This window comes from Phalaenopsis equestris, unplaced genomic scaffold (assembly GCF_001263595.1).
Source record: "Phalaenopsis equestris unplaced genomic scaffold, ASM126359v1 Scaffold000836, whole genome shotgun sequence".
In the NCBI taxonomy this organism is placed as follows: domain Eukaryota; kingdom Viridiplantae; phylum Streptophyta; class Magnoliopsida; order Asparagales; family Orchidaceae; genus Phalaenopsis; species Phalaenopsis equestris.
In genome coordinates this window covers 77,885-96,863 of record NW_018165276.1, presented here as the reverse complement: position 1 = coordinate 96,863, position 18,979 = coordinate 77,885, and the positions used below count along the sequence as shown (strand labels likewise).

The 18,979-nt window shown below is 37.0% G+C and overlaps 1 protein-coding gene across 2 annotated transcripts in view; it reads right to left on the bottom strand.

The window, feature by feature from the left end:
* Positions 1-18,979, bottom strand: part of LOC110031516 (3-deoxy-manno-octulosonate cytidylyltransferase, mitochondrial) — an 81,387-nt gene that overhangs the window by 20,454 nt on the left and 41,954 nt on the right. The window lies entirely within an intron of this gene.

The window sequence follows — 18,979 nt, the reverse complement described above, 5'->3', positions numbered from 1 at the left end:
AAAGCCGTAGATAAATAAACTTACAACGTTTTTGGTAATATAGAGCCCTTACTGATGTGCATAATCTATGGCTTTCAGCCTTGGGCTCACTGTCACATCTTCCTTCTCCTCCTTGCAATCTCCTTGATTCAATTAGGTTATTTGTTGCTTGACCTAGTGCTCCATTGTAGCAGCTTTGTGCCCTGTCATACTGCCTTGATGTATTTTTATTGTGACACATCCATTTGCAAATGGATTTTCACCAACTACCACTCCTACAATGATACAGCTGCCACTGCCGCAGCACGTCGAGTCCGGTGCGACAAGAAAGCAAGCTGCCCAACCTTCCCTTAGACCGGCCTGGTCCAATCTACTTATCCCGCACCTGGCTCCCCCCTCCCGTGCCTGAATCATTTGCCCCTCCTCTGTTACCGTGCTCTAATCTCTCGCATCTTCTCCTAGCCATTGCAAACCCACCGTTCTGTTGTTGATTTTTTTGTTCCAAGTGATCCTCCTGGCATTTTCCCTCGTTCGAGGTTGTATCCTTCGGCGGTGTAGTGCTACGACTGTATCCTGCCAAGGCGGTGTATATCTTCGTTTCGTTCCCTCCTCTCGGCGTCATCCTCCACTGTTGTCGACCTCCCCAGTTCCGTCCAACAGGTCGGCCACACTCCCAGTACTCCACAGCCAGCTGTCGCACTCCCAGTCCTCCCATTGGTCGCTCAACCTACCTCCAGACTCCCTCCAGCTGTAATGATGAGCCACACCACCCCTCATGCTGCCGCAACACCCTCATGTGCCTCCCCCCTCCATTGTCGCGCCTCCACTTCTCTTCTAGGCTGCCGCATCAACCCTCCTATGCTACAACATTCCTCTGTCGTGCCTCCTATCGCTCCGACAAACTGCTGCTCCTCTAGGTTCCCTATTGTACTCCTTCCAACCGATGTTGAGCCACTTCTACACTCTCTTCTGCCCACCCCCAAGCCTGCCTCCTCCAGCGGCGCTCGACTAACAGTAGTCAGCTCCTTCTAGTCCCACTCTAGCGGTTTTCCAACCGCCTTCCGAGGTTGTCACACTGGATCCGCCTCATTCCAAGATTGTTCCGAACTTGTACTGAGTCTATTCTACATTCACTATTTCTTTTGTTGTTTATGTCATTTCGTTTACTATTTATGCGCTCTTTGTTTGTTGTTAATGCGTTAATCTTTCTGAAGAGTCCTCACAACACTCATTTTTAAAATTCTGCAATAAAATTTGTTATGTTTGAGTCGTGGTTTGGTTTAACTCAGGTATCATTTGGTATCAGAGCTAGTCCAACACTAGTCTTACCCTAGGGTTCCCTAGCATCCACCCCACCCAATCCGCCCAAAATTTTTCTTCTTTCTCTTCTTATCCTCTTCTCTTTTTTCTTCTCTTTTTGTCTTCTCCTCCTTCCTTCCCGTATCTTACCTTAAACACTTCTGATCATGCCTTCACATCGATATGTGTCGGACCCAACCTCGGAAGAAAAACAACAAGAGATTCTTTGCTTACAAAAACGATTGGCGGAGATGGACGATGAGACTTAAGATGATGTTACCCTCGACCGTGACATCAAGGGTCAGAGGAGATCGCTACGACGACCTAAATCCGTTTTATCGTGATTATGTAAGTGATGATGAATATCGCTCATGCCGCTTTGGCATTCACTATCATAGGAGACCACGAAAGGAGCTCACGTTTGAAACCCATAAGAATTTCAGAATCAACATGGACCTATCGGAAATCAATAGAAGCATGGACCCCAATGACTTCATTGACTGGTTGCAAACGATAGAACGCATCTTTGATTACAAGGAGATACCCAATGATAAACGGATTAAGCTTGCCACTATCAAACTAAAGAAGACTGTGTCGTTATGGTGGGACAACTTGTAACAGTAACGACAACGCGAAGGGGATGACAAGATCACTAAATGGGCAAAAATGAAGGCTATGCAAAAAATACCTACCGCCCCACTATCACCTAGATTTGCTCCTCCTGCTCCACAACCTGCAGCAGTGTAACCTCTCAATTGAAGTATTCACGACACAATTCAATCACATACAGATGAAGTGCGACCTGATCGAGCATAAGGAACACACAATCACCCACTATATTGGAGCTTTAAAACTAGCCATTAGCAACATTGTACAACTCTAGCCATATTGGATGTTAAACGAGGTCCAGACCCTTGCATTAAAAGTAAAACAATAACAGAAACAAGTCAAGTCTCAAAACTCCTACCGATAGTAGTCGACATTCGAGCCATCACCTCAAGCTACATCTACCACGTCGGAAGCTGGCAAGTTACTATCACGAAGCACAAAAACCATCCCGACCGACACGAAACCGAAAAGAGGAAGTTCCTCCAGGACAATTCCTTCGAGCCATATCGTTGTCGATTGCCACACCACCCGCGTTGTCTCATTTATTGAAGAAGGTGTCGTCAAGGAAGTCGGGAAAGTCGAGGAAGCCCAATCTATGATTCGGAAGAAGCACTTCAACTCCCGGAGACGAAAGCGAACTACAGTTCATATGGAAGGTACTCCAATCAAAGTCCGAAAGAGACACAGCACCTTTTGTACTACATGCAAAGTCAAAGGCAAAATCTACAGTTTAATCATCGATGACAGTAGTTTCGAAAACGTCGTCTCCACCCTAATGGTCAAAAAGTTAGGTAGTTAGCTTTAGCCACACAAAAACATCTGTGTTCCTATTGTCTCACCAGACTTAAAAAAGGGAATGAGATCCAATCAACAATGCTTAGTCGATTTCTCCATCAACAATCAACTACACAGGCAAGTTTGGTGTGATGCAATCCCAATGAATGCATGTCACATTCTGTTAAAGAAACCATGACAATTCGACCGAAAAGCATAGGACGACGGCTTCAAAACAACTACACATTCAAGAATGATGAAAAATGCATTATATTATTGCCTGTAAAAGATGTGAGGGCCACAATTGACACTGAAAACGCATCAATCTCACTGGCCATCTTCTTGCAATTAGTTCGCGACGCATCGATAGGTCTAGCTCAAGTCCTCCTAGAAGATATCGACAAGAATAATGAGATACCCACACAACTAAAACCACTCCTACATGATTTCCAAGACGTCATGACCGACAATCTCCCAAATAGATTACATCAATTACGAGACATCCAATATGCCATCGACCTCATACCAAGGTCAGTCCTATCAAATAGACCCTCAGAGTATGAAGAACTTCAGCGTCAGGTGTAGGATCTTATTAAGATAGGATTAGTACGCGAAAGCACCAGTCCATGTGATGTCCCCAACGTCATAGTATCCAATAATGATGGCTCCTGACGGATGTGCATTGACAGTCATGTCATTAACAAAATTACAATCAAATATCACTTTCTGATACCACGACGTGACGACCTTTTAGATCAGTTGCACGACGCCACCGTCTTTTCAAAATTGACCTACGGAGTGAATATCAACTGATCATAATACGACTTAGAAATGAGTGGAAAACCGCCTTCAAGACACAACATGGTCTTTATGAATGGACAGTCATGCCTTTCGGATTGTCCAACCCACCAAGCACCTTTGTGCGCCTAATGAATCAAGTCTTTTGATCCCATATTAGGAAATTCAAGTTGGTCTACTTTGATGATATTTTGGTTTATAGTAAATCTGAAGATTACCACCTGCAACACTTGCGGGAGATATTCAAGGTTTTACGATTCGATCAACTGTTCGTCTACCCCAGCAAGTGTCACTTACTCACAAATCAAGTATGTTTTTGGGCTACATTGTGTCTAGCACGGGGACACAAATGGACACAAACCAAGATCTAGTTAATTGTTTCTCCAAAATGGCGCATTTTGTCGCCTGCCACTGGACGTTAGATACATCTCATTTTCGATTTGTACTTCCGCGAGATTTTTTGGCTTCACGATAGTTTTAGGAGCATTACTTCCGATCGGGATATTAAATTCTTGAGCCACTTTTGGCAGACTTTTTGGAGCAAATTAGAAACTAAAATCCAATTTAGTTTTGCAGCACACCCTCAGGCAGACGGGTAGATCGAAGTAGTTAATAGGAGCCTAGGGAATCTTCTTTGATGCTTCATAGGGAAAATTGTGTACGGGCATATGCTGAACCACAAAACATACGCCATTCAAAATTGTGTACGACCGTAACCCAATCACACCCTTGGAGTTGGTCCCACTTCTACCCCGAGCAGAGATCAGCGATGATGCTACTGAACATGCTCATCAAATTCAATAACACATTGAGGAAGTTCGGCGAGCAATTTCTTAGCAAAACCACAAATATCAAGCACAAGCCAACAAGTGCCGAAAAAAGTAACCTTAGAAGGAGACCTTGTGTGGATTTGCCTCAAGAAAGAGTGATATCCTCTAAGAGCACACAGAAAACTCAATCTCAGAGCCGATGGGCCGTTCCACATACTTAAAAAGCTAAATGACAATGCCAACAAAATTGGCCTACCAGGCGACTCCAAAATTCGACAACATTCAATGTCGCGTACCTCACCCCATACTACGAAGAACTACAAGCTTCGACAAATGATGTCGAAGTTACCCCAACCCTGGGAGATTAACATGGAGTTGCCACTTCTGCAGCACGTCGAGACGGACGCGACAAGAAAGCAAGCTAGCCCAACCTTCCCCTAGACTGGTCCAATCTACTTATCCCGCACCTGGCTCCCCCCTCCCGTGCCCGAATCATTTGCCCCCATGCCCTGTTCACCCGCATCTTCTCCTAGCCATTGCAAACCCTTCCTTTCTTTCCCCCCTTCCTTCCTAAGATCATACCTTTGTTGCCTCCCTCTCCTCCCCTATTTATGCATGTTATCTTCTTAGGTCTAACCAGTCTTTTGTTGTTAATTTTTCTGTTCCCTCTTGCTGGCGTCAGTGTCCGCCGTTGTCGCCCTGCCCAATTTTGTCCAGCACGTCGGCCACACTCCCAGTACTCCACAGCAGGCTGACGTACTCCCAGTTTTCCCGTTGGACGCTCGACCTCCCTTCCGAACTTTACCTGAACTCCCTTCAGTCATACTAAAGAGCCACGTCATCCACACCAAGCTGCCACATCACCCTTCTGCGCCTCCTCCCTCCACTATCATGCCTGTACTTCTCTTTCAGTTGGTTGTACCTGCCCTTCTACGCTACAGTCTTCCTCTGTCGCGCCTCCTAGTGCTTCGACAAACTGCTGCCCCACCAATTCCTCTCCCACACTCCCTCCAATCGACGTTGAGTCGCTTCTAGAATCTCTTCTGCCCGCCCCCAGGCCTGCCTCCTCTGACGGTGCTCGACTAACAACGTCAGCTCCTATTCTCACTCTATCGGATTTCCAACCGCCTTCCGAGGCTATCACACCAGATCTGCGGCATTCCAGCATTGTTCCTACCATGTCCTGAGTTTATTTTTGCATCCATTATTTCTTTTGTTGTTTATGTGTTATTTTGTTTACTATTTATGTGCTCTTTGTTTGTTGTTTATGTGTTAATGTTTGTAAAGAGTCATCACTATATTCAAATTTTTAAATTTAACAATTAAATGTCGAGTCTGAGTCGTGATTTGGGATAACTCCGATAACATACAACTTATACATTTTTAGCACTTGTTACACAAATGGGGCTTTTCTGAGGTAAATTGATTCACAACTACATGACAGTTCTCGTGATTTTCTCAAATTTGGGATATGATATGCCTCCTTTTCTTTTTGTGGAAATGATTTGCCTCATTTTCTAGACTCAATCGTAATAGTTCATGTGACAAGTCAACAGAAGATGGCCATATCAACCAAATTTCATGGGTCCCAAAAGAATAGTGTATTGATCCCATAAGCCTATGATGTATGTAAGCTTACTTTTATGATAACAAATATATAATTGGAGATACAAATGTTTATACTTAGTGGTTTCAAAAATGGAAATTTGTACTAATTTTGATGCATAATGCAAGATCAGCTGGAGAATAAAGGAAGCCAAGGGCAAGCTCAAGAATATCAAGAGATGGCAATTTGAAGCTCAAGGAGTCATTCGATCATTAGAGCTATAAGGATTTCATAATTGTGAATTGCAATTTGATTGATTCTTTGGCTCAATATCATTGACAAACTATCAATAAATTATTTTAAATTACTAAAAAAAAACTTTAAATAGTACAAAATATCACAAAAATTAGTTACTGTACCAAAAATTCACATCATTTTGAACATTATATCTCTTAATATTTTATATATATAATCGAGGTTATTATGAAATTAAATACATGCTAATTTAAAAACCAAAATTAGCTTATACTTTGGATTGCATTAAATCCATCATACTTTTTTACATAAAGAATGATATATAGCAAAGTATATTTCAGAATGTTGATAGGACTTATTTGAATCATAAAAACAATTGCGTTCTTTTAAGAGCAATTGCATTTTTTTTCCCAAAACAAAACTAGTTAAGTTGGTTTTCCCTCAAAAACCATGCAGGTCACCTTTGGAGCTGCCCCAAATTTAATTTGGTCAAGGTGTTTGTCAAAATTCTCACAAGAGCTTGCTTTTTTGATGAGTAGGCGGGTTTTCAAAACATGAATAAGTTTTAATGCATCTCAATTTGAACTAAATTTTGCCTTGTGAAGAGTGTCAATAAAAACTGTATTGGATCAAATTCTCAAGTCTTCATTGGTCTCCAATGTCATTGGCATGCCCGTGGCTCTCCAATATGTACATATGATCATATTTTAGTCACTTACAAGCTTTCAAAGGAGGCTGCACTTTTTTAAAATGAAATAAAACAAACACCTAAACATGCGATACATTTTATCATTAGATGTATATATTGACACATTTCACCTGACGCAAAATATTTTTTTTATAACTTTTTAGCTAAATTTTAGGTGAACTTCAATAATGTGCTTCTACACTACACCCACATGGGGTTAGTATAAAGCATACAGGGGCCAACCCAATATGCTAGGGAATATGGGGGCACCAAAGCCAACATTTTATTCCTCATTGTATCAATAAAAACATGCATGAGTGATTCAAGGAGCACCAAGCCGAGATATTTTTTGGCTCGCATCTACAAAGACACAAATGGGGATTATGAAAGAGCTTTTTACATCAAAAAAAATACACCATCACATTTACAAAAAAAAATAATAATAATAAAAGGAACGCATATATACAAGGAGGCAAGGCTTCTTTATTCATAAATGTGACAGCAATATTATGCAGACAGGTGAGGACAGAATAATGCTCACGCAAAAGTGCGCACGCAAAAGTGCGCACAAAGGAGAGAGAGAGAGAGAGATTTAATTATAACTATTATTATCACTACAACTATTATAATTTTCTTCTTTTGCAATGAGTGTGTTTGTTTTCTCTCCTGTGAGTTTATCATGCCTCATCCCTCATTCATAAAATGGTACTCATTTTCTGCAACTTCTTATTTGATCAAGTCAATTAAAAAACAGATGTTGAGGTCAACAGCAAACCCAGACCAAATAGCCTTTCGATCAGCTTACTGATTTTCTAAGACCTTCAACATTAAAATAGTATAACATGCAACTAAATCCCACCAAATGCACTCTTATGAAGCTCATATACAAATTTGTCGGCCTCATGATCACATCTCTGCTGTCCAAAACATTAAATGTGCTCTTGAATGCTCATTCCCCTAAGTTAAGGAAGTTAGGAAGCTCTGGCCATGTTCCACAGGTTCATTCCCTAATTACACGAGCAGCGCCCCTCTTTGCAAATCCCTACGCTATTCAAAAGGAGTTCATGAATGTCTGAGTGTGAACAGCTTTCAAGGAGTTAAAACAATGCCTTACCTCTCCTCCAATTCTCATTAGTCTGAGGCGGCGGAACTGCTACGGATCTACCTAAGAATCCATGATATGGTGGCCAATTCTATATACGTTTATGATGACAAGAAACAATTAAGTATCTATAATCCAACATGATACACTATAATGGGCAAGCTGCCGTTTGCCCAAGTCAAAACGAGACTAAGCAACTTTGCCAAATCATTAAAAGCCAAATTTGTCCTAAACACTTTGGCTTAACTTTTAGACAGTACCCTTGTAGTGCAATGCCATCAAGCCCAAATACTGACAGACTTAACTATCAAGGCTCTATTGTTAGAAGAGCTCATTCAATTGTACAATAAAAAAATAAAAAAATAAAAAAATAAAAACTCATCTCGATTTTGCACGCAAATGATGTTTTTTTTTTTTTTTTTTTTTTTTTTTGTTGGATGGCAAAGATGATAATCCATAAGGAATAATCCACAGCAATGTAGTCCGTCTCACCTTTTTGAAGAAAACACCAACCATAACAGGGACAATGTCAACCAAGCCATCATGTTAGCAATTTTGTCGAGAACATAAATGTCAGTTCTCAACTAGCAGAAATCCAAACATTAAGTGTTAAAAAGCCCGCAACCATATACTTAAACAGAACCTAGAGAAAGTGGGAATAGAGAGCAAAATTTGAATACTTCAAGGTAAAGCACATTCATGGGACAGAGAATCAACTAGTCCACTCCTGGAGAAGTATGACAATCCTCGTGCCATCTCCATCCAAGAGCTTACAATGCCTATCATCGATGAGCCAAAGACTATACAAGTGAACTCCTTGCTCATTCGCCCCCATTGCCCATAAGCTATAGACATGACCAATGAATCAAATATATGCAATTGCAATCAATCACTAGCCCATTATCATTCATAATATGAAGGATGGACTTAATCGATAATCTTGCCTTAAAAGGTAAATACAGGCGTTTCATGCTAGCTTTAGTCAACTACTTCATCCAGCAGGCTAAGGTGAATATTCTTCTAAAGGCAAACATCGATGTAGCCTGAAGCTCCTCTTATGCATCTCAAACATCCAAGGTAGTAATTCCAGTAGTGATTGTTAACTAACAAAAACACCCATTTCACCAACAAATAGTTGAAAATTTTTTGTGATAACTCTATAGCATGAACCATTGGCTTTCCTCTGAGAGAGTTTCATATTCTAAAAAATGTCTAAATTTTCTATGTTAAATTTCCCATACATACCACATACTAGCTACCCAAAGGAAATGTGTGCGAAGCATTTTTTTCTGGCCTCTCGCGGCTTGATGCCCACACGTAAATGAAGAATTGTCAAGCCTAACCAAACATAATCCTAATCAATTGAACTCGCCCAAGTTAACTCTTCAAAAACCTTCAATGGATGGGCTAGTAGAACTACTCCCATCACCTTTATCCCGCAACAGTGATCAAATCATTCTTTGTTAACTTTCCCAATCATCCATGATGCAGCAAACCAATGTTTAAAAAAAAGCAAAATAATGAACTGAGACATTTTGCCTCTGTGAGACGACGATTAAGCCTCGCAACGGATCAAGACATGAGCCTTTAAATAGAAACACACACACACGGGTATATTGATTTCATGAATCACAAATCTCAATTTTAAATATTGAAATAAAATGAAATTTTAAAATAAGGTTTAAGGCGAGCATTTACTTAAAAATTTAAATATATTGTTGGGATTAAGATTTATAACAACCTAATTCTTAGTGGCATTTTTCAAATCTTCTTCAATCACTAAATTTACCCGGGTGTAGTGTTAAATAAGAAATGGTTCCAATATTATGGACGGATGCGACCATTGAAGTTAATCCATATAACTAATATTAGGATAAGATCATAAAATATAAATAGTCTCACAAGTAAATTAACATAATTGGTAGATATTATAGTTAATAGAAAGATAAAATAACTTATGCATTTAATAAACTAAATGGGTTGGAGAAAAAACTACGGAGATTGATAGCTTAAATTTTAAACTATGGTAATCATGTAGAAGTCGTACTAGAAATTGTGTAGGTATAATTGTGGGTATAATTATGTGGGTAATTATGGATAAGAGTGTAGGTAATCATGTAGAAATCGTACTAGAAATTGTGTAGGTATAATTATGGATAAGAGTTTGAAAGATTGTGTTATAACAATTAATAGAATTTGAGATAGAATTATAGCCATGAAGATTATTGTTGATACTATGATTCTTAATGTTATAAGTATATGCTCATCAAGTAAGTTTAGATATATGTTCAAAAAAAATTGTGGAATGACCTAGAATAATTAATACAAATAATCTCTTGAAAAAAAAAATTTATTGGAGGAGATTTAAATGGACATGTTGGTAGAGTGATAGAAATTTTTAGAAATATTTAATGTGGCTATAGTTTTGTAGTAATTAAAGAAGAAAGTAGAATCATGTTCGATTTTTTTTAGCTTACGCTTTTATTATTGCTAATACTTTATTTTAAAAAAGAGATGAACATATTATTACTTATAAGGATGAATCTAATAAAATACAAATTGATTATTTTCTCATGAAAAAAAGAATTATCATAAAAAATTTAAAGATTGTTAAATTATTCAAAGTGAAAATTTAAGTACTCAACATCAATTATTAATTTTGAATTTTAAGATGAGTTGGAAGATAAAAATACAGTGAAACATTGTCATAAAATTAGATGAGACACTTAAAGAACAAAGAAAAATGATTTTACGAGCAAATTTCAAGATTTTAAGATTTGGAATGTTCATTAAGAAGCTACTTCTATGTGGGATAAAGCAACAGATACTATTAAACAAATAACAAAAGATGTACTTCGAGAACCAAAAGAAAATATTTTTTTACATAAAAATAATTGGTGTTGGAATAATAATGTGCAAGAAGAGATAAAATATAAGAAGTTTTGTTATAAAAACTGGTTTAAATATAAAAGCTTAGAAAATTGAAAAAAATATAATGTGGCCCGTATGAAGTAAAAGGAAACCATTTGTGATGCTAAAAATTATGTTTTTAATGAAATTTATAATATATTAGATATTAAAGATGATGAAATATATATGTATAAACTAGCCAAACAAAAAGAAAAGAAAAGTAAATATTTATTTCAAGTAAAGTGTATTAAATATGAAAATTTAAAAGTATTTTCTTAGACGAAGATATTCAGCATGGGTAAGTGAGACATTTTGATAAACTTTTTAATGAAGTTTTTGAAAATACAATATACTTTAGTGATCTTAATATCATTAATAATACTAATTTTTTTATTTTATCATCACATTAGTAAGAGAAAAAGTTGACTAGCCTTTAAAGAAAATCAATGGTGAAAATACAATAGGACTTGATGATATCCCAACAAAAGTGTGAAAATATTTAGGACATTTGAGAATTTCTTGGCTTACTAAATATCTTAATATTATTTTAAAAACTCAGAAAATGTCTGAGTGGAGGAAGAGTATTTCGGTCCCCATTTTTAAGAATAAAGGTAATGCACAAAAGCGAGCAAAATATAGAGAAATTAAGTAAGTGTGCCATACATTAAGATATGAGAGAGAGAAATTGAGCATAGGTTAAGATGTCATACAAAGTTTTCTCAAAGTCAGTTAGATTTATGTCAGCCAAGTCTACCATGAAAGTTATACATTTATTAAGAGGTTTGATAGAGAAAAACAGAGAGATTAAAGAGGATCTACATATGATTTTTATTGATTTAGAAAAAACTTACAATAAGGTTCCAAGCGAAGTTATTTGAAGAGTTTTAGAAAAAAAAATGTGGATATCACTTTTATGTATACATATATACATATGTAGATTGTGTTCGAACAAAAGTATGATTGATCAAGTATTTTCTTATTTCAGTTGGATGACATCACGGATCGACTTTAAGCCCATATATTTTTTCTTTAGTTATTGATGTTCTTATTGGACATTTACAGGAAAATGTACCTTGGTGTATGCTTTTTGCTAATAATATCCTTCTTGTATATAGGACTAGAGAAAGATTTCATAAAAAATATGAATTATGGATGTATATTTTAGATTCTAAAGACCTTTGCTTTAGTAGATCTAAAACATAATACACGGACTATAATTTTAGTAGAAGTAGATCTAGTGGAAAAATTGTAACAATGGGTGATCAAATCATTAAAAGAAGTGAACATTTTAGATATCTTAGGTCTACTGCTCAAAGTGACAGTGATACAAATAGGGATGCGGTTAGTAAAATTACAGTTGGATGGTTGAAGTGGAGGAATGCATCGGGCCTAATGTGTGATAGAAAAGTACCACTTAGATTTTAAAGAAAATTTTATAAGATGGCGGTGAGACCTGCAATGCTTTATGACGTAGAATGTTGGTCAATAAAAGAGAGCACAAAACTAAGTTAAGTGTTGCTGAGATGAGAATGTTGCTTAGGTGAATGAATGACATTACACTTAGAGACAAAATGTGAAACAAATTTATTCGTGAAAGGGTTGGCGTAACTCCAAAGGTAGACAAGATTAGAGAGAGTTGTCTTAGATGGTTTGATCACATTAAATGTCGACCATCTGATGATCCGGTTAGGAGAGTAGATGTTTTAGATTCAATTTGTGTTAAAAAATGTATATGTATATCTAAAAAGACATGAGCATGTTGTACAAAAAATGATCTTAATTTATTAGAATTAAATGAAAATATGACACTCAATATAAATAAAATATGACACTCAATATGACACAATGGAGAAAAAAGATTCATGTAGCCGACCCCACTTAGGCCCCGTTTGAGGTGTCTTATTTCCCGCGTTGTGGCACGAAAATGTCGAGGTGTGCATTTGGTAATTGTGGTAAGGCAGCTTATTTTAATTCATATGAAATGTGGGTTGTGGGGTCGGCTCGTGTTTCTTCGCAATTCATATAAGGGGCTACCCCGCTATTTTGTCTCGCACACCACTCGCTCGAGCCCTCCCCTCTCTCGCAAATTTTGCCTTAACTTTCCTCTCTTAATCCCTTGGATTTGTGACTTCGACGGGTAAGGCTTGGTTCTGTTTTGTTTCGTTGGTTCTAGTAGTTTGTCATTCTTCCTCTTCCTCTCCCCTCTGTTGATGATTTGGGTTCTTTATGCTACACTCGGTTGATGATTTGGGTTCTTTATGCTACATCCGGTTGATGGATTTGGTTTCTCACTCTATTAGGTTGATGTTCATGCCCAAAATTTGGTGGTGGTGGTAGTGATTGCATGTGGAAATTAATTGGAAATGCAAATTAATTGATGGTGTTGCCCAAAATTTGGAAGTGGTGGTGTATGGTGGTGTGTGTTGATGTGTTGTTGTGTGATGTGAAAATGGAGGTGCGATGTGTGGATGTGTTGATGTTTGGATGTGGATGTAAATGTGGATGTGTTGGTGTGTGGATGTGGATGTGTTGGTGTGTGGATGTGTAGGGTGTTTGTGTGGTATGAAGGTGGTGGTGTGTGGTGTTGTGTGTGGAAGTAGTCGTGTGTGGTGTTGAGGTGATTTTATAGAAGAGTTGTGTGGTTTGGAGGTGGTGATGTGTGGTGTGGAGGTGATGTGTGGCGTGGAGGTGTTGGTGTGTGGCGTGGAGGTGGTGGTGATGACATTATGACAATGTTATTTTATTTTTTTGAGTTATGGTAATTATTTTTTATGGCAAATATTTATGTTGATTAGTTCTTTTCATGTTAGTAATACAATGGTTAAGACAAAAAAAATTTGGTTCATCTGTTATGTGGGATAAAGATACCGAGCAATATTTAATGACTTTTGCCTTAAGAATGTTGAATTAGGAAATAGGCCAAAAAGATTCAACAATATGTTCCGTATGATACAACCCCACATTCATCGATCTCCTGGAGGAACTGCATAAAAATCATGAACTTCATGGCTCCTTCGACATAACTTAAAGAGAGGTGTTAGCGATAACCCTCTACATATTATCATAGAATGAATCAATGAGAGGAACCATGAAGCGATTCCAACGCTCAACGGAAACAATCAGTAGATACTTTTCAGTTGGGTTGAATGCTCTAGTTCAATCTTGCATCACAAAGTATCAAACCAGCTGACCCAACATTTGAAAGGGCTCCCATAAAGATGTCACATAACCCACGGTGTAAGTCAGATTTTCAGGTAATTTTATTTATTGATTGCATCCAGATTTCAAATGAATACAACAATTTATATGCCATAATTAAGCTTTTTAGAATTATAGTGTAGCGAAAGTTGGAACACACGTGAATGCATGTGTCTCGAATAATGAAAAAGATCGCATTCATCAGGAGATGCGGATAGCCCACACAAAATGTCATGGTATATGTGACTTCAACATGTGCTTCATTTTTGTTATGGCTGGTTGAGAGGCTAGTGTACAGTGCACAGTGCACACGATAGTAACATTTTCAAAATTTATTACACAAACTAAATGAATGTCATGGTAGTGCACAGTGCACAGTGCACAGAATGTCATGGTGTATGTGACTTCAACATGTGCTTCATTTTTGTTATGGCTGGTTGAGAGGGTAGTGCACTGTGCACAGTGCACACGACAGTAACATTTTCAAAATTTAATACACAAACTAAAAAATACAACTTTTCTCATCTGCCCCGAGGTTTGCTTGAGTCTGAACTAGTCAGATATTGCTCACTACTATACTAATCATTGTATTTATGTCAAATAAATATTATTTAGTTGATGTAGGATATTTGTTACAAAGAGAGTATCTCAAATACTTTCCTGATACAAAATATCACATTCCAGACTTTAAGAGAGCTAAAAAATGTCACTCACGTTGCGCGGTGACATTGAAAGGACATTTAGAATTTATAAGAAGAAATGATTGATACTACGTGATATGTCTACATATATGTTTCCCAAACAAGTGCAGATTGTGGTTGTCACGATGACTCTCCACAACCATATTCGGTGACATATTTCCTGCAACGACATTGACTTCAATAGAGCTGATGAAGATCATTCGCATGTCCCAGCATATGAATATTGTCTTGGACAATATTTATAACAGGCCGAAATTCATTTACCTGAGTATTGCACCCATGATAGCGAAGGTGCAAGCAAAATGATAGGGTTTAGGGAGCGAATTGCAGATTCTATAGTTGGATGCTAAATTAAGGGAACGTCTGTTTTTTTACTGACATTTTTTTATGATGTGTTGTAAAAACATTTATTGTTTGTTGTATCAGTATTTTATACAAGTCATATATATTTTGAATCTCAATTTTATATCTATTTCTTATACATGTATTCTTTCTCACTTGGATGGTCAATGAGGCAACCGTGGATAAAATGTCTCTAATATAAATTTTTATTGCATTTTTTTTTGTTTTCAAAATCTATAATAAAATATTCGACCTTAAGGGTTCTTCTGGATTGACTAGATGTGTGTTATTAAGTCTTGTCATATGCGAAATCTCATTGAAAGTAACCAAGTTCCTCTCATTTTTTAGTGTTATGATTTTTTAAGTTCTTATGGATGGTCCTTTTTTTTGGTAATATGCATATGTGATATACACGAACTCGATATTACATGAGTTAGACAACCGATAATAATTTTTTTATAAGGTCTATCGTCTTCTTGTAGTGACAGATTCATTGATTTATATACTGTATTCTCCGAGACCTCACAATTGCATAAAACTTTAATTGATTATTTTTATTATTCATTTTCACTAATGTTGCATCTAAAAATCTGAAATTTGTGATTTTAAGCATTCAGGAAAGATGAGCTTGAGAATTTCCCGTACCTCTAAAGCATTATACTGCTACTGCAGACAACAATGTTCCATGCTTACTTCGCAATAGACAGATAACTATGAGAGATAATTTTATAGGTGTCCAAGGAGAAGAGCGAAATGTAATGACTTCTTTAGATGGGTGGATGAGTTCGATGATTCCACTATCGATAGTGATCGGGCATAATAAGTTTCCTTGGATAACGGCTTATCTCATGACATAAATCATTTTTTTTTAAAATAATTTTATCATATTATTAATTGTTATTTTGTTCTTTTTTAATTTTGATTGTCGTGCTAATCACAATTTAGTGAAGTGTCTATTTTTATTTTCTGATGTTTGAACTGTATGTTTGCTTTCAAGTATGATATGTGCTAATATGAACAACTTTGTTATAAACAACAATATAGTACAAGAGCAAAAATGTTATTTGTTCAGAAACAGCTATAACACAACTGTTTCAAAACTGCAAAAAAAAAAGTCAGTTTATCCGTAGCAACTTCCTGTAATAGCTGCGGCGCGACAGTTTTAAATAAGTTGTAGCTACCCCAAACAGACCATTAATAGAATAAATGTTTGTTGTTGTTGTTGTTGTTGTGTTATATCAATTAATATTACATCAAATGAGTTTTAAAATAAAATGGCAAATTAAGAACATAATGAAATAATCATACTAAAATTACACTTTAATTTTTTTGGGGCATGGTATCAAATAAATTAGATATAAATATAATGTAATTTCATATAACATCAAATCATATATATTAATAAGAAAATATAATAAAATATTTTTTACATAACCTAATTGAGGCACCCATCTCAAACACCTCGAGACAATAAGGCTGGCGCCACAAAAAAAAAAAAAGGTATAAGCCTCGCAGGTTACAATAAGGCTCAAGTCTCACGGTGTTTTTTTGGGTGTCTTAGTTTGAGGCCTTGAGAGGTGCAACTAGAATGCCTTTTTAAATAAGGCAAACGATTAATGTCCTTAATAGAAATGATAACTACAAGGTTAGTTTTTCTTGTTTAAAAGCATCTATTTTTTTACTTTACTTTTTGTGATGTTGACATATATAACACAACAAATGTATGGATTACTTAAGGATACGATAGGCGCAAGAAGCCTTCCTGCAACATTGCCCTTCTTCATAATCTCAATTTAAACAAGAAAAGCCAAGGATACAACAAAAACCTAAAGGTCCTATATTAGACTGACTACATTTGGCTAGACCATCCTTAGACTAAGTGATATTTAAGAACCCACAACAATGAATAGATGTTTCACATGGCTCCATCCTAACACAACCGTTAACATGCCATGGTTAACGTACTACTCCATTGATAGGATCAAACCATCATCGTCTAGAGTCATAACTGTGAGAGGGAATCTTTTGCCGAGAAATTTGATTAGAATAATTGATGCTCCAACTCACTAGACGTACCTCTTTTAGACTAGGAAAATCTAATCAAACTAGTTGTTAGAGCAGCCAATTGGACCTATCTCAATCAGCCCTACAGAATTCCAACCCGATTTCTCCAATGAATTCTGCACCAAAAGAGTTCAAGTAATACAAAAGGAGCCAAAGCAACACTGGCTAAAAATAAGGTTTATCATTGCTTCAAATTTATTATAGGCGTGATCGGCAAAACATTCTGGTAGCCCCAAAATAAAAACAAAAATAGAAATATAAGTTCTTTAACAAGCATAGAAAAATATATTTACAAAATGAACAGCATTAATTTGTTGATCATTTACAAGGAATAATCCATAATTACATGAAAGCTGATACGAACAGCCAACAGATTCAAGTTCTTGTTTGATTACATAGAAACAATCACCAACTAGTCATCCATCATGGCAGCCAACTACCACAGAGCAGACCTCTATAAACAACAGCCTCACCAATTCAATCAAAAATCTTAAAGCCGAAGAGAGGGCAACAATTTGGGAAGCCGATTAAATTCTAGGCTTTCATGTCAAGTAGGATATGAAGAACTAGATGATCAGAAGAGCAACAAAAAGAAGGAAAATATAGTGAAGGCTCTTGGACTGCTATTCATTTCCCTTATCCTCTTCCAAAATAGTGCAAAGCCCTAATGGAAGTAGAAACCACAAAAATAGGCAAAAGAAGAGTAATAGGGGAGGCAAAAACTAAATTAGTGGAAAAGAAGGCAATTCCAATTACAGAATGCGTTGAAATAAAAAGTTAAAAACAAAAACAGGAATAGGGTGGGTAGCAAGAATGAGTAACTAGAGTTCAATGGAAATAGGTGAGAATTTTTAGGATTTCGATTAAATATGTCCAACTTTCATGAAATTTAGAATTTTTAAGTTAAGAAAAGAAATGAAGAAATAAAAAATTTGTGGAAGAGTAGGTATCATCTAGATGAAAAGGTTATGAGAAAAAAAATGCAATACTTGGCGTGCAATCACAACAGACTGATTCTATTCTAATACAAATCGATAGGGATCAAATACCACAGAAATGTTCCATGGAATCCTTCTTAGTCACGAGTACTTAGAGAGGAGAGAAGATAGAGAGAGAGAGAGAGAGAGAGAGAGAGAGAGAACCTTGGACCAGTTTGGTCCGAGTTGAAGGAGGGCCAATCAGCTCTCTCTAGGCCTATGGATGTTGCACAATCGGAGTGGGGCCCACTATTATTAGTAGAAGAACTATTTAAATTCTTCTTTTTATAATTAGGGTTGAGATTTTTCTGTGATTAGCTTTGAGACACACGTCGGCATCCCGTTTTCCCTTCCTAGGATTATATCATAGGGTTCCAACTGTTGCTCAGGCTATATCTTGGTCCTTGGGTGGTGTGTATCCCCTCTTACCCTTCCCCTACTCTCTCCTGCATCCATTCCCTCCACCCTTGCCACTTTCCCCTTGCTGCCACCTTACCAAACCCCTTCCTCCTTGCGGCCGCCACCGAGAACAGTCCCTTCTAAGGCTGTTTCCAGCTTCCTAGCTACCCTTTGCCACCAGTCCAGAGGTTCAAACTCTAAATGGCACGACCTAAACCTTAGATCAAACCCTAGTTCTAGTGTTGAATTGTTGTTTTGTTGCAATTTCAGATTTCCCTATTGTTCCCTATTGTTTGTTGTAATTTCAGACTTTGAATTCAATAATAATATTTATTTTCCCTTGGATGTTTGTTAAATTCCAATTTTATTTGATATCAGAGCTAGCCCAAGCATAATTCCATCCTAGGGTGACCTATACCCACCAAATCTTAGCCCACCCTTTACCAAACCCTAATCCCCCCTTACTGATTTTCAAAATCAGCAACCCTATTTTTTTCTTTATGCACCTTAAATCAACCCATACAAAAAAAAAATAATGCAACAACAACAACAACAACAACAACAACAA